The sequence below is a fragment of the Drosophila arizonae genome, chromosome X, assembly GCF_054131065.1.
Source record: "Drosophila arizonae isolate 15081-1271.41 chromosome X, UAZ_ARI_1.0, whole genome shotgun sequence".
Taxonomy (NCBI): Eukaryota; Metazoa; Arthropoda; class Insecta; order Diptera; family Drosophilidae; genus Drosophila; species Drosophila arizonae.
Genome location: NC_142927.1, coordinates 31,097,490 through 31,117,477, shown reverse-complemented (window position 1 = coordinate 31,117,477; position 19,988 = coordinate 31,097,490). Strand labels below are relative to the sequence as shown.

The 19,988-nt window shown below is 35.9% G+C and overlaps 1 protein-coding gene and 1 long non-coding RNA gene across 6 annotated transcripts in view; one reads left to right on the top strand and one right to left on the bottom strand.

Annotated features, from left to right (window-relative positions):
- Mnr (Membrane-bound Notch regulator) overlaps window positions 1–15,332 on the bottom strand; it is a 108,127-nt gene extending 92,795 nt beyond the window's left edge. For 2 of the 5 annotated variants that reach the window (XM_089474017.1, XM_089474021.1), the window contains exon 1: window positions 15,182–15,331. The gene's annotated coding sequence lies outside the window, so the exon portion shown is untranslated. Of the gene's footprint in view, window positions 1–15,181 lie in introns of all 5 variants that reach the window. The other 3 variants (XM_089474020.1, XM_089474019.1, XM_089474018.1) reach the window with 3 other exon arrangements.
- LOC149268151 (uncharacterized) lies at window positions 11,069–12,454 on the top strand. The gene is made up of 2 exons (XR_016271009.1): window positions 11,069–11,189; window positions 11,283–12,454. It is a non-coding gene; the product is annotated as an uncharacterized LOC149268151 (long non-coding RNA).
- Window positions 15,333–19,988: the final 4,656 nt, after the last annotated feature.

Here is a 19,988-nt window from a genome sequence, read left to right as displayed (position 1 = left end):
TATTTAGCAATGGAGCATACTTAAACGAAACTATAATTAGCCAAACACATAGAAGTGTGCTTGTCTATATGCCTTTATATACATATGTATATCAGTATAACTCTATTAAATATGCATTATTTGTTTGCTAATTGAATAGAAATTTCGACCAAACGTGCTTAAGCTGTAATACTATTACAAGGTATATAGATATATATATTATATATGTTTATTATTATAACATTTATAAATAAGTCTATATTTTTTATAGTTACTTTCACTTTTTTAAAATTTAAGTCAATAAAATGGAAATCGTTTTGAGTTAATGGTGAGACGGCTGATGAAATGCATTGTGTCAAATTCTACGTATTCAATTCACTTGAAAACGGTGTGTATAGATGTGTGTGGGTATATAGATATATATGTGTGTGTGTGTGTGGGAACTTGGCTGACAAATGATTTTTGCTGCTGTGGCTACATTTTTGCGATTGTGTGCATGCTTGCCGTGTTAAACCACAATGGGGCATAAATTTATATTTAATTATGAATAAATTTTGCAAACGCATTTAATTTCATATTTTCAACTCATCAACAGCAACAACAACAACAACAATAATAATAATAGTCAACCTCGCATGCGTGCTGTAAATCAACAGATAAACGCAACACACACACACATAGGCATACAACAGTATATATATATGTGTGCATATGTACATTATATACACATGTACATGTATGTGTGTGCACATATACTGTGACTATATATAAGGGAGACTTTGGGCTCAACTCTGGCAGGATTCTGGCCCGGGCAATTCAACATTCGTTAAATGCAGTGCAAAATTTATTTATGATGCCGCACAAACAATAAACAGCATCAGCATGGGTTGTTTTTGTGACTTGGTGCTTTGGGCTTGGGTCTTGGCCTAGGGGTTGAGGGTTGAGGGTGCACGGACACTGAGTCAGCAGTAATATTAAGTTTTTGTTTGACTCTCATTTAATTGCACATCAAATAAACTTTAATTTTATTGTAATTGCTAAGCCGGTTTCTTACTTCTTAAAATAGCGAGAGCTAAAAAAAAAAAAAAATAAAATAAAAGGAAAAAGGCTCCAGTCGAGACTGCTCCACTGGGAGATATCCTGACCCCTCTAAGCTGATTTTCTACTCATTCTGCACTTCTTTTATGCACACACGCGCTCTGCTAACTGCGCAGTTAGCAGCGACTGCGCATGGGCTGCAGTGTGCGCAGTGTGGGCAATATTATGAGAATTTATTAGTTGAATAATTTCTCCTGTAGTGAGACTATCTTTATGAAACTTTCGGAGCTGATCGTATGTTTAAAATGTGTGTACATTCCAAAGCACAAGTCTATAGTACTTGAAATACGTTTTTTACAAATTGGGGGCGAAGGGGGCGTGGTATCCAAAATCTGTAAGTTACAAAATCTTTGTATCCATTAACTTTATATACAATGCAAATTTGAAGTCAGCAGGTCTAAAAGTGTTCACATTAGGCTTAAAACACAAAGTCGATTTTTCGATTATTCTCGATAAAGAAGTTATCGGATGAGTTATCGAAAAAATATGATAAATGCATATGCTATACACGAGTATGCATGCCAAATTTCAGCTCTCTAGCTTTTATATCTTCTGAGATCGATGATTCCTTCTGCCTGTTGCATACAAATCAACAAAACCATTGTACCCTGATTTCCCATTTTCAATGGGTTCAGGGTATAAAAACCAGACAAAAATTAACTAATAAGCCGGACAGCAAAATTTCCGCCTCGCCCCACATAATTAGACATTTGTTGTATGTCGTAAAGAATGTTAATTGAAAAACATGTTTGGATATTAGGCCATTGACAACTCCGCGCATATATATGTGCACATATATCATTTAGATGTGGATTTATGTTCATCATAAACCTATTATATACTTTAACATACAATCATGTTTATATTCCGAAGATATTGATAACACAATTCGTGACACAGTTGCTGCTTTGGATCAGTGTCACGTCCAAAGTCTCAGCTCTAAAATCCACCACATTGGGAAACCCATAAATTAGGCATTCGACACACCGAAATAGCGTCGTACATATTCAAGCAAGGCAGCCAAGGCTTTACCGAATTTTAGAAGCATAGAGGCTTCCAATTAAAACGAGTAAGGTAATATCTCTATGCAAACCTATTAAACTATAGCTATACAAATAGTTGCTTTCGACTGTTACTATAAAATAATATGTAAAATACATTACATATAAAATTGAATTGACAAAACAGACTTTTGAATCCCATGCGAGCCAAATAAATGTACATATAACTGTGAATTAGGATACGACTAAGTTTATATGTTTGCTAAACAATAATAACAGTAATACAGTGTAGTCCGTATTCGGCGCGCCCATCTGACAACCCTATATCTTTTCACAAAAACGCGGCACACGCTCAAGCCGCCCATTTGAGAGATATCTTGTTCAAAAAATGATGTCAAACAATCTGCTTGAACCGAATAAAATGATCTTTCTCGTCAACATGAAAACAATTGTGTTTTTCTTTGATTGAAAAAATATATATATGGACAGCCCTGTATAGATAGAAAAGTTGCTGACTTACAAATGGTTTTTCAAATCAACAAATGTTTGTATATATGTAAAAATTCATTATTAAAAGCTCTGAGAACTAATGTTCGGGCTTACTATTGATGAAATAAAAATCAGAAAAAAAAAAAAAAAAAAACATTTTTAACAGCATGTTAAAGTGATTGTCAGCTTTTGGCAGCTACGTGGAGAAATAGTCGCAAATAAATAGGCTTAAGTGCTTTTGATGTTAAATGCTTGATATTAGTCGCTATGCCAACATAATGCCAAACGGCAATAAAGTTTAATAACCTTAAGGAACGGGACGCGTATAATCAGCATCATCAACAGCATCATCGTGTACATAATTTGCCTCTGCCTGTTTTCTTCACATACCCGCCCCCAGCTTTCCCAACACTCCCAGCTTCCAGTTCTCGGCCCTATTGCTTTCCCTCCCACAGCCACGCCCAATGTGAAGAAGCACGCCGTAACGACTCTGTATCCATAGGCGCTAAGCTGTTTAAGTGTAAATGACGTGAAAATGGGGACAAATGGAACTGAGAAGCCGAAGGCAACCCACTGAAACTGAGAGATTTATCCCCAACATCATTTCCAAGGCGGCACAAAATATAAAAAATATTTGTATATGTACATGCACGGGTGTTCGTTATATGAAATATCATTTATGTACACATATCTATATATTATATACATATATATATTTATATATATCGCTTCAACTGAACATTTGCCCAGGCGCCCGGGGCTGCACGACAAATTGTGCATGAAAAATATTTTCCGTATAGATTTATTTATGTTGACGATTAACAATGAAGCAAACGCGTCAAGCGCAGCGAGCGGCCGGTGCCACTTAAAAAGTTCTGCAACAAAAATGGAGCAATAAGAATGAACATATCTACATATATATATATATATTTATATATATATATATTTAACATTAATAATAATAAGAATGAACATTTTTTGAAAGCCATTCATGGCCAAAAAGCAGGAAAGGTGTGAGGCAGCCCAAACCCGAAGGAAAAGCGAGCGAGTTGCGTAAACTTGGGTCGTCATTTACATAAATCAACATGGGCTTTTCAATTGAATGCCTGGTGCTGGCACACGGTCCAACATTTTTATAATTAAATCATAAATTATGGGCGCACATGGAACGCGGCTCAATAGAATTTTCATCGACTCGACTCGACTTTGCAACGCCGGAATTTCGAGCGTGGAAAAGAAAACAAAGTTGCGAAGAAGAAGCAGGACACGAAAATTGAATTTGACAACATACAAAAGTCGCCCAGCTTTGAATCTATTATGCGAAGCCAGCAAGAAATTACCCGGCGTTGCTCGGGCTACACTAGAAAAGTGGTTTCAATTGATGTTAATGTGCAAACTGCAACTGATTTAGTTAGTTCAACTGTTATATAATATAATATATACATCTTATATATTTAAATGCATTCTGATTAATCATAGAATTCCATTATTAATATACTCTCTTCAATCTTGGTGAGCGAGTATAAGAATCGACTTCCTTGTAATTAAATTTAATGATGAGAAACGTTTTGCTGAGCAGACATGAATAAATTTATCTTCAATTTATTAATTTATTATATTTTATACATTTTATATTATTATAGATATTTATGCAATTTATTGCGAATTTAATATATTCAATATTTATTGTTAACGAAAACGTTATTAATAAGAGTTCGCCGTTTCAATATTTATTTTATACTTGCCTGCAGAAGGTCAAGAGAATTTATTTAAATACACTTTTCATTTATTGAAATCCAATTTCAAGCTCGCATTAAATATGTAGGTATAATAACTGTTTCAACAGTAACATAAAATATATTTACATCGAACCATTCCGTAGACAGCAGTTTAACATGTCTACAACAGCGACTTAACATAAGTTGATAAAATGTTAAATAAGTTATGTAAGATGACAAAACGAAAGCGTTTGTCACTTCAATCATTTTGATCGACCGAGAGCTCTCAAACCTCAGTAGTGCTCAGATTGCAGTTACGCTCAATCCTATTGTATATACATATAAGATTGCAAGAATTACTATATAGATGTTAGTCTTCTGGTGTGTGCACTATATAATATTTATAGGTCCGATGTGGAGTACCTAGTTATAAGCTGTATTCATATTGGCACAACTAGTGGTATTAAGTAAGATATATATATATATATATATACATATGTTACGCTGCTAGATATATTTGTGTAATTATCAAAAAAATGTTATCTTAACTAACTATCCACCCAACCAAGGGCTTTAAAAAGTAACAATTATCGACGCCTAAAACAACTGAAGTCAATTGGGTAGAAAATTATAATTGGAAAACAAATTTGTTCCGGCCATTTGATAGGTACACAAAAAAGATAACACGTTATGTGTTTATGTGTACCAACAATTTATTCATTGGAGAACTGAAGTATTCCAAAATAGAGAAGAGAAGCATCACTCCAATGTTAGCACTCTGCTATTTCAGATTTATCGTCAAGATATTTACAAGGCAAAGCAAACAACTTTGTCTAACGTGTGTAATCCGCATCACCCAGCGATCTATTATATTATAACAATAGTTAAGTTATTCTATGGGAATTTTTTTAAGTATAGATGTATTCATTTCCTTAACTATTTTATTATTATTATTATAAACTGATGCCCATTGTATGCGACACAATTTGTTTGTTCCAGGAGGCACTTGCCGTGTAGCAGCTGCCCCAGCACCTCCTGCTCCATTCACCCACACACCGAAATCGCATGTTATCTGAAGGCTTACATGCACCAAGAGAGTGTGAGAGAAAGAGAGAGAGAAAGTAGCCTCGAATCATAGCATTTCGAACTATTCTGAAAGCGAATCAAATTGAAAAGCGATGCGGCTTTTGGTTGCGTTCGGCTCAGTGTGATTCACCGTGATTCAATGTGGTTCATGGTGGTTCAGGGTGGCTCAGGGTAGCTCACGGTGGCTAGTTGGTTGGTTTGAAGCAGGCCGCAGTAGGGCTGGCTGCACACTCGTGCCATGACATGACAAATTTCGCCAGTTGCCAGACGTTGCATGGTTGCAGTTGCAGTTACAGCTGCCAGAGACGACAATTCAATTGTCACATCCGTTTATAAAGTTGGCAGACATGGTCGCCATTTCAAGGTTAACTTTTTGGACACCTACTGCCTTGCTGCTTGGCGACGCCACAAATGTCACTCAACCAAGGAGGCAAAGGAGGAAGCTTCCGCTTCGTCCCCTTTTCATTTGGCATTTCAGCTGGCAAGCTGAGCTGACAATTTCACAGAAGTTGAGGCCAGTCAAAATTGAATAGCAATCCAATAGATAGATATTTGCTTTCAATTCGAATGTTGCGAAAATTGTTTTCCCTTTTACTTTTTTTTCTTTTGCCCTGACCGCAGCACATAAAAAAGAATTATCAAAATAATCGCATCGCATCGTATCGTATCGCAATCAAAAGTCGGATATTCAATCTAAAAACTTTTGTGGCCAATCGACAATTGCAGCTCGTTCCATTAAAAATTCGACTGCAAATTTATTGCTGCCAATAAACGTTTGACTACAAAATGTTAAGATAAACGCAATATTATCATAACAAGTAAGAAGGCTCTAGTCGATACTGCTCGACTAAGAGATATCCTAAACTCTCTAAGATGATATTCTACTCATTCTGCACTTCTTTTATGCACACACGCGCTCTGCTAACTGCGCTGTAAGCAGCGACTGCGCTTGGACTGCACTGCAGTGTGGGCAATATTATGAGAATTTTATTAGTTGAATAATTTCTCTTGTAGACATACAAGCTTTCAGAGCGTAATCATATGGAGAATGTGTGTACATTCCAAAGCACAAGTCTCTAGTACTTGAAATGCATTTTCATTACAAATTGTGGGCGAAGGGGGCGTGGTATCCAAAATCTGTAAATTACATAATCTTCGTATCGATCTATATATACACAGTAAATATGAAGTCTCTAGATCTAAAAGTTTTCAAATTAGGCTGAAAAAACAAAGTCTATTTTTCGATTATTCTCTATAAAAAAGTTATTAACTGAGTTATCGAAAAAATATGATAAACTTGTACAGCCTATGGTATACACGAGTATGCATGAGATCGACGCACTCATACGAACAGATGGACGGACAGACGGACAGGACTATACATACTTTATGGGGTCTGCGATGATTCCTTCTGCATGTCACATGCTTTTCACAAAGCCATTATACCCTGATTTCCCATTTTCAATCGGTTCAGGGTATAATAAGGAATGTAAAACGAAGGTTACGAATAACCCATTTTTGTAATAATTACAAAAAAATGTATTTAAATAATTACAAAATGGCACTGTTTTATCAGCTAATGAATTTTTTAAAACAGAAATTTTTATTTTTTCAAAGCAATCATATATGTGAAAAAATTCAGAATAAAACTGTAATAAATCTAAATCTACAGGGCTATCCATATTCGACAGACCCATTTGGGATACCTATATCTTTTGACAGAGATTGATGGAATTCAACCGTATCAACCGTTAAGAGCTCGAGTATATAATGATCATAAAATATACATATAATGTTAACAAAAAGAGAGTTATATGATGTGAACTTCAAAATTGTAATAGTAATCATCGCAATGAATTGTCATAAAACTAACTACAATATATGTACATTCGATGTTTGAAAGTAAATCGGTTTAAGCATGCTCCAGAGAAGCTGGGAAAGAGTCAGATTTCAGCTGCAATACTTCTTATTCTCATTGCAATACTCATGTCAATTTGGAGTTGAGTCCCTAAACTTCATGGTCCCCTTCCCGCAGTGGTAACTTCAAAATGTCTCGAATGTCGCGGTTTTTGCGGCGCCCTTGAGACAGGCGACGACGCCGACGTATGCAGCGAGCCGTGACAAAGCCGGGCTGGCAGGCAGACAGTCAACTAAATTCGGATTGGGGAAAAAAACATCAATGAGGAGCAGAATGAGAGAGAGAGAGAGAGAGAGAAGAGAGTGAAAGAGTTCACTGTGTAAGAAACAGGATGAATAGGCAGGCAGCACCATGTATGTATGTGCATAAATTGAGCTGAATGCAAATTGAATTCCACATTGAATCAATTGAAAGCTAAGTGATTGGCTCACTCTGCGTATGAGTAAAAATTGCAAAAAATATACCAAATCAATGAGCGTTAACTGAAGACAAGGCATTACGAAGCCACATGAGTCTATTCATTTGCTAATGTCTTTCGGCATCATTGTCAATGGCTCTTAGTCAATTGCCATTCATTAGTCCATATAATTTCATTTCATGTCACAATCGAGAAGCGTTTTTATTATTGAACTGTTATACAATTTCAAAAACATGAACGAAATTCGAAGGTTGCTCTGTCAGCGACATTAGAAATGCGAAATACGCAAGTGACATATAACAAGTAGATCTGAGGCAAACCATTAGCAAAATGCCCTGTAAACTTTGAGAAAGTGCCGTTAGTAAACTTGTTGTCAGTAGACATTTTCATTACGATATTTTCAGATATTATTTTTATCGAAACCCAAAGTGCCATTAGTGAGCTTATTCACAATAGATATTTTGATTATGATATTACTTTAAGAGAAACCTAAATGTTTTTTATATTTGCTATATAGAATACTTTTTCTTTTTCGAACAATTAAAATTCATTCATTTATTTCAGTTTTAGACCCTCTAAAGTAATACCCACTGAATATTACACACTAGATGCCAATGTTTCTTTCAATTCTCCAAATACTGATTAAATTTCGTAAATCGTTTAGTTTTTGACTTTAGCTCAAACCCAAAATAAAAAACCAAAGCTTTTCTCTATACATCATAGTATATGCATCTATTGCAAAATAAATATATTATCTCTATCATAAATATACAAATATCTCATTCGAATATCTAACACTAGTTCATTAAGAATCGAAATACATAATATTGATGTTAAATATTTTAAGTGTTATTTTCTGTCACTCGTAGGCGATTCTAAAGATTTTACAGGGTATGCATATTGAAAATCAAAGTGAAACAGTTAGTATTTGTAGGTGATTTCAGAATCGAAGTCGAATTATTTCGGTTAGCTCGCTGAGACTTGAAATGATTAGAGAACGATTGTGCGAGCGCCTCTTGATAACCTTTCGCAATCAAAGCAAATGGGTCAAACCCTATATATGGGCGAGTACACTACTGGACTCACATAGACACACCAAAACATATAAGTGAAACTACATACTATATAACTACATATATACGCTTTAACAGATATATGTATATGTGTGTTTGCTTGTCTGTGTGCGCGCTGGCTGTGAGGTTAACCAATCTACACGTAATCCAATTTGCTTTTATCGTCAACTTTGTCACCGAATAATGCTCGAGGGATAGGGATGGGGTTGGGGATGAGGGAAGGAGAGCTTAGTTTGACTGAAGGAGTTTTGCCCGCAATTGTTTTTGATTATTTAATTTAGCTGACTTTTTCTTTGATTTAGTTATGCAGCTTAGCTGCAAATTTACTAGCGACAGATTCGGACCCGAAGGCTACAAAGCCAAATGACAGAGGACTCAAGATTTACTTCTATATCGTAGCAGTCTCTGTTTCTATTTCTTTTTTCATTTCTATTTCTATTTATTTATTAATCTCACTCTCTCTCTCTTTCTCTCTCTATCTTTATTTCTCTCTGTTTCCTTCTATCTTATAAAATGTCGCGCTAATTCTCTATAGCTTCTGTACGGGCTTATGATTTAGCTCTGGCGCAGTTTGGAGACCTTGAAAATATTGCAGCACATTGTTTGCTGCCGCTGTTTTTATGATTCTCGTTTCAAGGATACCCGAACTGGAGGGGAAAGGTACACTTCTCTTACCAAATATGTAATATGTATAACAAGTAAATGAGAGTTTATGTGTTGGAGTTGAAAATTCCATTCTAGCCAAATATCTGTAGAGTATTACTGTTTCGGTCATTTACATGCACTTTTTTGTTTCTGTTTTTTTCACAACCGCAACGCAAATGCGCCACAGAGGCGTCTGCCTAAAGATGTGGAGCATTTGTTATACCCTGTAATATGGCTAAACAGGGCTATGTTGAACTATCAGATGATACTAGCTAAGCTTTAAGCTGACACACTTAACATTATGTTTTCAATAGATCTGCAATATTCTCGTACATCTTAATTAACTAAATTTTGAGTTACCCAAATCTGTCTATCCAATAATTATACATTTTGCTTAAAACTTGGTCAGCTGCGAGATGTTGGGTATGTGGCAAGTCGTGCAACAGTATTGGTTTGCTGCTTGTGCTGGACAACAAACGTGCAACTTGGTTTGCCAACAATTTTTTGCCCTGCTTTCTTAGCCACTCCGCCAAATCAGGGGCCCATTCGTCCTTGTGCTTTTGGCTTGACAGTCGTCGCAGTGACCAGAAGTTTGCTTTGTACCTTTGTTTTTGTTGCGCTCTGGTGATTCCTATCTTTATCTCAACTAACCCCCTTTAGCCAAATAACCCGTTTCCTACTCTTGTAATCTCTATCACTCCAAAACTCTCACTCGCTCACTTTGCCATTCAGTGCATCAGTCTCCCACTCTCCCCCTCTTTCTTTCTCTCATATCACTCTCTATTTGATACTTTCGGGAGCACTTTGGGCATAGACGGGCTCTATTAAAATACGCCGTGGCAAGCTATTGTGGCGCTATTCGACTCTAATGGTCATATGAATGTCTGGAGGCGTTGCTCGAGCACCACAATAAATTATCAGCCATAATTATCTTGTTGCGTACAACTTTCAATCGGAGTTAATTGTTTGAGTCACAAACTTTCGAATAGTTTTTGCGCTTTGTACCGACCCTAGCTGTATGCCCCCCTCCATCTGCTTAGTCGTCATCCTTTGGAAAAACCCATAAACAAGATCAACTTTTTGCCAAGCAACTTGCAAATTATTTGCGTGGGCGCAAATCTCTCTACTGATATAAGTATCTTAATGGCGTATAAATTACATAGTTCCAGCCAGCGAATAGAACTGTTAGATATGGATTATTAGAAATAAGCAATAATATATTTTTATACAGTCATTTCTAGTTATTCTAAACTGAAAATTAGGTTAAGTAAAGCTTAGTTAATTAAAGTAAAGTATAGTAAAATAAACCTGTTAGCATATATAAAAACCAAGGTTTCCTCAAGATTACGAATTTATCAATAAGACCTATTTAAGTTGTTGTTTATTTACATTCTACTTGAAAATATAAAATAAATAAATAATTTTTAAGAAAATAATAATCTATCTATATATATAAAATAAAGTCGGGAAGCTCAAACATTTATAACTCGAGATCTGCTGGACCTATTTTCATGGTTTTTGATTTGTTAGATTTGTCTCCGCCCCGAATAGCAAAATATATACTGAAAAATTGACGAATACTTGAAAATGCCTTATTTCCCCTATTGCTATTGAGGATCTTTGCATTGTCATTGAGAATTTACTCAGTAGGCTTGATAAAAGTGGCAGTTTTCGGTCATTCTCTTATGTAAAAAAATTATTCATGCACATTTTATTAATACCCGAACGTGATTAATAAATATACGTGTTTTATTAGTATAAAAGGTAAGGCAAATAATGAGCAATCGAATACAATATTACGTCACTGTCTATCACCAATCAGTTTGTCAACTTGATTTATTTATGTTTGATTAACAGACAACACGAAAACGCAAGGGGGCTAATTTGAGTCGTCGAGCACTCAAATCTAGAGGCATGCAAGATAGAAGAGCACAAAGATCAGATGAAGAAAGGCAACAAAGCAATGCAGATGTCCGTGTAAGCATGGCGCAGTTACGTGCATCACAATTGCAGGAGACATGAGATGAGCAAAGACAATTAGAAAGAAGAGAAGCGCGCAGATTCGTAGTTTGGACAAGGTTTGGAGCAACGAAAATAGTTAAAAATACTGCTGCAAATGGTCAGCAATTTAATTCCACATTCAAAATCAAAGGCCAAGTTTACCACAAAGTCGGTTAATTGCTACCAATGCCAAACGAACCTTATAAATTTTTACAAATTTACTTTATGGGTGGCGAGGACTCCGAACGCGCACTCGCCAATCGCGTGGATGCCCGTTGCAACAATAATCACCTCAATTCACCTAGAAATAATGGATAGGGCAAAGCAACGTTTGCCGGGAAACACTAGACCGATCACGTGTCGGCAAACCATCCGCAATATTTGTTCTTGCATTTTACCAAAATCCGATTAATAAGTTAATCCAGAGTGTATCCCAACCTGAACATCATAGTTTTCAATGATTTTTTTCTGACATGTGTTTGGAAAACTTCATTATTATTTCTTTTTATTATTTATACCCTTAACCCAATTTTAACGGAAGGTCAGGGTATAATGATTTTGTTGAAATGTATGTAACAGGCAGAAGGAGGCGTGGCAGACCCCACAATGTATATATATTCTTGATCAGGGCGACGAGCTGAGTTGATTTAGCCCTGTCCGTCTATCTGTCTGTCCGTCCGTCCGTCTATTCCTCTGTCAGTGTGTTTGAGCGCGTCGATTTCAGAAGATACAAGATAGTCGAGCAGTCTCGACTAGAGCTTTCTTACTTGTTTTTATTCTCATTCCGTATGTTTTCATCATCATTCATCTTAATAAAATACTTTTGTAATTAAATAAATATTGTTTTGTATTATTGTATTACGTACATCGAACCCTAAATTAGTTCAGCTACAGGTAACACGACATTACTTACTGATTTTGATAAAAAATAATTTGACAGCTCCGAAATTAAATAACTTTTTTTTCAAGTATTCGTAATTTGTTTTTATTTTAATTAATTTAATTCTACTATTTGGGGCGCAGACAAATCCAACAAATCAAAAGCCATGAAAATTGGTCCAGCAGATCTTGAGTTATAAGTGTTGTAACAAACCTGACTTTGCTTTATATATATAGAGACTGTTAGGCGGTAAGAAGGTCGCCGGATCAACTAGTAATAATATATACTATATTGTATAATAAAATTACAGGTAACTAATATTTGTAAAGCTTTAGAAATTGTTTTTTACACTTAAGTAACATTTTGATACTTTTAATTTTTCTAAAAATATCTAGATTTAGAAAAAATAAAAAAAAAGGAATTTCAACAATATCTCGAAGCTATATTACAATTTGCAGAAATCCCATAGGAAACAGCATAATTGCACCACATAATAAAATGTGACCAAAATGCAGAAGTGACTATTAATTGAAGCAGCTCCAAACATAGACTTTATTGGTACGAAAAGTGTCCCATTCATAGACATGATATACATGTTACCCTCCGCTCACTACAATGTGAACTGAAAGCACGCGAGGATAATTGAGCCCTGTAAATGAATGAAAAACATGTTGCCCATGTCGACCTGATGACGAGTTATGGTTCATATAATATAATAATACGACTAATTCCGTCGCGGTCTAGCTAAATAACTTATAAAGTAATACACACTGACCTGACCTACTCTCCGGTTGCAAGCAGCAGTAGAGCGGAGACGGGTACGTGTACGGGTTTGAGTACGGGCACAGGCACGGCACGAGAGGGCAGCGGGAACAATAAAAAAAAAAAAAACACATATACATACAAATATAACAAAAATTAAAAAAATATATATATACTTATATATATGAAAAAACAAGGAATTAAGTATATGTATGTGCAATATGTTGCTATAACTAGAAGTAAGTATGTGTATTGAGGCAAATCGACCGCACGGCGCGCACTGTTTGAAGTCGAGGCTTGAGTCCTGCTGTGGCTATAAACTGGAACTGGAACTGGAACTGGATCCTGCCGGAACTGGTGGCCACTGTGTGTAGAATAGGATAGGATACCCTAGTAGAGTAGGATAGGGGTCGAGGACGGAGGGAAACACGCGATATAGACAGCGACTGGGCCGACGGACTATTGCGTGTTTTGGAGCCAACAATTTCGATGTGCTCTTTACTGTTGTTGTTGTCCATGTTGTTGCTGTTGTTGTTGTTGTTGTTGTTGTTGTTGTTGTTGTTATAAGCTGTTTGTTGCTGCTGGCACTATTATTGCGTCTATATAGTTTCTATTGTATATTATATTGTGTGTGGCTTGACAAAACACTGACACTTGGGGAACGAACAGCTTCAACTTACTGCTGTTGTTTATTATTGTTATTTAATGTTTGAAGTTCGTCGAACGAGACGCTTCTCCACTCGAGTCGCAAGTAAAGCAATCGGTTCAAATTACCGTTTCGAGAGCGAAGTGACACAACAGCAATAAACAGTTTATCATCATTGATCGCAAACATAAGCGAAAAGTGCCAAAGGGAGACGAGAGCGGGAAATAGAGAAGCATATAGAGAGCAAGAGCGAACTGGCAATCTAAGCTCGGCTGAGCTTTGTGCTAATTTCTGGTACTAAAGCGGAGCTGAGCACCGTTTCTGGCATCACAGTAGGGAACTGAGACTAATGAAATACTGCCAGGTATAATAAAAATAAAAAATAAAAAATTATAATAAAAAGAAAATGCGTTGCGAAAAAAACTAAAATGTTTCATTTGCTGATGATATTATGCCTAAATTTAACAATAAGAAACAAATCGAGTTCTCTCGTAGCATGGCTTTGTTAATTAATGTCCGCGTAAATATTTTTTTCGCTAAAGAAAAACCCGAAATCAAGTTTTGTTTTCTTAGCAAATTTTGAACATATTTTTATTTAATTTGCCCAAGCTGATCACACAATGATCTCAGAAGGTTATCAGCGCACAGTCCACAACAAATTATTTTTCATATATACATATGTTTATATACATTTATATACATATATACATATATGCCTATACGTTATAAAACAAAAACTACAGATCGGGCAAAGCGATTTTTGCATGCGTCAGCAAAGCTCGCAATTGTTTCGACACTTGTATAAATGTAAACTTTTTGTCAATTATTTCGCTTGTTTCAGATCTTTTGTTTCTTCTCTTTTTTTTTTGCAATTGGAAACCAGTCAATGAAAACCACAAATTGCAATTTAAGAATTTCTAATTAACTTGTGCACAAACAAACAAACAAAAAAATAATAAAAACAATACTAAACAAAATGTATATACATATAAAAATCCCCTATCACAATCAATTTATTAATATCAATGCTGATCAGAAGCTGCGCACCTGTGTTTTTCTTGTATCACTGTCTTTATTTAACACACACTCAAGTTCAAAGTCAAATCAAATGGGGATAAAAAAAAAAAACAATATGTAAATATAATCATTTATCGAGACTAAGCCCACACAACAACAACAATAACAGCAGCAGCCGTAATAATATGTATTTCGTATTATAAGTATATTTGTATTTTCCTATTTACGGAGCTATTTAGCACTTAACATGGATAATGATATAGTGTCACACAATTAAAAAAAATACATATAGACAAAAAATGCACCAAAGAACTTTGATTAATTAATTTTTCTATTTTGTTATTTTTTATTTATTTTTTTTTCTTTTTCCTTGATTTGTCTTTGTTGTTTTTTTTTTTTTTTTTCAATTTATTTCTTAGTCGTTTTAGAAATCACCGCAGTTTGGAACGTACGTCAAAATGTGCGTCAAATAAACGAGCCGAAAACGAGTATAAATTCCGCTATACACCTATCACTTTCGATGCTTCGCTTCGCACTGAAGAGCTAGACAACGCCACTGACTGGCAGCGGCCCCAAAAACCGGTCGGCATCGTCTTCGGCGCCTGTGTTCGGCCAACCGCGTTTCGTGCTGTCCTCGTGCGCTGGAAACACGAATGCCGCATTGAGACAGCCTGCCCTAACAATCCTCCTCCCCTCTATTCAGCCCACAATTCTCGTTCTCTCTTTTTCGTACGCTTTAACCTGCTCTGCCGCTCAGTGACGATTTCAATGCCAAGCAAGCAGCTGTTCAGTATTGTTTGATTGTTTTTTTTTATTTATTTATTTTTTATTTTTTATTCTATGTAGTAGTGATGCAGCTGCTGCACGACCCTACGGTCAGACATTATATGTATGTATTTATTCACTCCAACTAAATTAAACATTAGAATGATTTGTGTACCTCCTAGATGCTCTAGATGCACAGCAATTAACAGATAAGATTTTCTCTCTTCCAATAAACATACATATACTTAAGCGAATACATATATATATGTACATATAGTTGAATCCGGTCATAACGACTCCGCTTATGACGTCCGAACGGTTATTGCGATAACAATTTTGGTACTCAAATGAACTTATATGAGCAAACTTATATGGTTATAGCGTCTTCTGGTTACAACGACTGTACCTTGAGCATTGTTATAACCGGATTCTACTGTATGTACATGCATATGTATATGTATATGCATATACATACGCGAATGCGTATTGTGCTGATAAGATTTAAATATATTCGAACTTTTTCTTAGAAATGTGGTGATAAGTATTAATAGTATTCAAATTCTAATTAGAAATATGTATGTACAAGCATGAAAGATTCTGTTTTTATGTATTTAAATTTGGATGGATTTCACCAATAGTTACATATTTTTGAATTAACACGAGCTAATTCGCATTTTCCGCACAGTTCCAGAACCTATATAAAAACTAATATAGCCATATTGCACATCCCCTACATATACAGTCTAGTCTCGATAATTTGTACCCCGTATCATCGAAAACTATTCTACACCCTTGAAAAAAATCGTTCCCGATTATTCTCGATATTTTAAGTTACTGTGTAATTTAAAAAAAAAAAATAAATAAATAAATAAATAAAAATCCCCTTGCCATTTCCAATTATCGGAACTCGACTGTAACTGCTTCCACGGGCTCCAATCATGCAATGCCAATTGCTGCATCGATTCAGGTTGTCGCACTGATCTGGAATATACATATGTATATGCATAAGTATATGAAATACGATGATACGAGATACGATATGATGATACGATCTCTATTCCTTCCTCTCCTGCTTATACTCTCTGTCTTCAGACAGACATATAATTGCTAAAAATAGTCTCAAGCTCAACAAGTAAGAAAGTTCTAGTCGAGACTGCTCGACTACGAGATCCCCTGAATCCTTCGAGCAACTGATATTTCAATAATTATTCGCACGCATAAACATGCATTGGCTGCAGTGCACTGCTGTTAATAGTGTGTAACGGGGAGAAGGAAGCGTGGCAGACCCCACAAGGTACATATATTCTTGATCAGGGCTACGAGCTGAGTCGATTTAGCCCTGTCTGTCTATCTGTCTGTCTGTCCGTCCATCAGTCCATATGTATGAACGTGTTGATCTCAAAAGATATAAGATAAAAGATATAAAAGACATGAGATTTTTTTTCCTTGGACGATAGCTACTCCCGATATTTTGTTATCGATAAAGAACCTAATCAAAAATAAGTTATTTAATTATATCTCTTACGCTTTTAGAGTCTCCAAGTTTTAAATGTTGACTGCTGATATGTATTTATATATGTGTGAAGGGTAAATTATATAAAAATGAAAATTCTATATATTTCCATTTTTGTTATAATTTACCCCCGCCCTTCTAATTTTAAAAGACGTATTTCAAATTCACACAGTTAAGTAATATAATCACGATCTAAAAGTTTCGTGAAGAAAGTCCATCTACAAGAAAAGTTATTAAGCAGTTCCCATAGTTCCCATAGTAAACCCATAGTAAACTGCAGCGTGCGCTTCTATGAGCGTGTTTTTGCGTGTGTTTCGTATGTAAGCAAACAGACGCGAAAAATTATTGAAATATCAATTCCTCGAAGGGTTCGATTCTATTGGGCTATATGTTTATACTTATTCACGAAAGTGAATTAGTATATTGGTTTTGCGCAATGTCCGTTTTGCTGTCCGTCCGTCTGTCCGTATGAACGCAGTTTATTTCGGTGCTATTGAAGCTAGAGACTTGAAATTTGGAACACATACTTGTGCATATCTCCGAATTATAAAGTGTTAAAATTTTTTCGATTCGCCCACTAGGGACGTTATGAACGGAAAATGCATTTTCCGATATGCCAGGAATCATATTAGTTGAACAGCTAGAAAGCTGAAATTTAGAATGTAGATCTGCGTCGACCACCCAAGCTCACGAGCTATGGCGGATATATCTACGCCCCTTGGGGGCGTGGCAAATCGGATGAAACTGTATATACATATATTATATGTTTATATATTTTGGCTACTATTCATGATAGAGACCTCAAATATACATATATACTCGGGATAACCAACCAAGACCAAAAAGCTTCGACGGATATATGTCCGCCCACAGGGGGCGTAGTAAGCCGCAAAAGTTTATATCTCCTAAAGTATAATAGCTAGAAGCTTAAAACTTGGGTAGTTAAGTTACTACCTCCTTTATCGATGAGCCGACAATAATTTTTACGCCTCTTTAGGGGCGTGGCATATCGAAAATTTCCATGTAATTTTCACAATTTTTGAGCGTAAGCATTTAAATGTTGCAGTTGGGGTACTGTTAGCTCGTTTTGAGAAAAATTAGGTCTCTACACCCAGTAGGGGCGTGGCAAATAGGGAAAAACTGAATTTCAACAGTATTAGAGCTAAACTTAGCTACTAAATTGCTGATGGGATGTGAATGAGTATTCCGCAGTCAGTAACGCCCGACTGCAACATTCTTACTTGTTTCATCTGGTGATCCTAATCAGCATAAGAATACACATTATATTTTCGCCATAACTCTAGCAAACTATTATTTACACCCGAAACAAAAGTTTGTAATGAAAAAACTGCCGCGCTCGCCTAGAGGGTATCTATCAGCCGACCCCTTGGCTGACTTAATTCCCTTACTGTCAATGCCATGCACAATGGGCATCTATTACAATGCTTTTATATGTATGCTAGTACAGAGATATCTGTATGCATATATCAGAAGATAACTGTCGCAGTAATGTAATGTAGTCTATTTGCGTCAAATATGTGTAAGCCAAAAATACTCGGACATTATACGGTATACAATGGGAAAAATTGTTCGCATATTCATGACCGAATTACCCACATTCAGTGAGAGTCAGACACACAATGAGAGATAGATAGAGAAAAAGAGATAGAAACTATAGAGAGGGGGGAAAGGAAGGAGGAATACACTTCAGTCACCATTTGTGGACAGCATAACAAACAAAACCATTGAAAGGCACGCAAATCTCAGCTATGACCAAAATATTTGCCAAAGTTCGTGGAAAACACACAAAAAAAAAAAACAACCCAGGAAAAGCGAGAGAGCGAGAGGTAGATTGAGATGGAGAGAGGCAGTTCAACTGTTATTAAGCTAAAGCTTTGCCAAGAAATCAAATAGGCCTGGATGCAACTGAGAGCCGAGTCCAAAGCTAGTCAGGCAATCAAACAGATCGCCACATGGCAAGGCGGCAAGTGGAGTGGAGGTTATGGAGGTCTTTTCACTCTCACTAGAATTAATGTCATCCCCATCGGCTGTGTCAATGAAACACAGCCATGCCATCGACGCCCCTCAAACCGCGCCCTAAATCGTTCAATTGTAAGCTACTCATATGGCGCTTGAATCAACTCATCTCGTCTCTTCCGCCACACTACATACATACGGTATATGTATGTATATATGACATCTTTCATGTCGAGCTCTAACCCAATAAGCACAAAGAGAAGAAACCAAAGTGCATATATAAATATGTATGCAAGTAGTATATATAATATATACTTATATACATACATATGTATATGTTTGCTGGTATTATTTGGACACAAATATTTGCCAAGCGTAAAGTAATAAAATATTTCTTTTGTCAATAAATGCAATTGAATGTGAAAAGAGGCAGCTAGTCCAAAAATAAATTAAGAAGAAAACGAAAATACCATGCGCTACTAGATACCCTATAGAATTCATGTATATTATGTAGTGTAGGGCTTTGCATCTGTTTTCTTTTTTTATCCGCAAAACTTGAAATAGAAATAGGCACACAAATGTATAATATATAAAAATAAATATAAAGAATTTTTAAATATACATATATGTATGTATATGTAGTATTCTTTATACATTTTACACATAATTTGTCGAGTTGTGTGCTGCATGCATACACATACATTTGTATTCAACTCAACTCAACCAGCTACCAAAAGGCTTCATCTCTATTGCCATTTGTTGACGTTAGAGCGCAATAAAAATGTTATGTCAAAGGATAAATAAATGCTCGGCGCTGCCCAAAAGGAAAAAACTAACCGACCACGACATACCCACAACATTCGTCACCATCTGCGCATTAAAGACTTTACTATGCGAGTACACTTTATGTATAATTTTTGTTCTAGACGGACTTCCCAAATCGAATTGTAGGCAAGCTATACATGAAAAATTCCTATATTCAATGCGTTCGGGATATTAAAG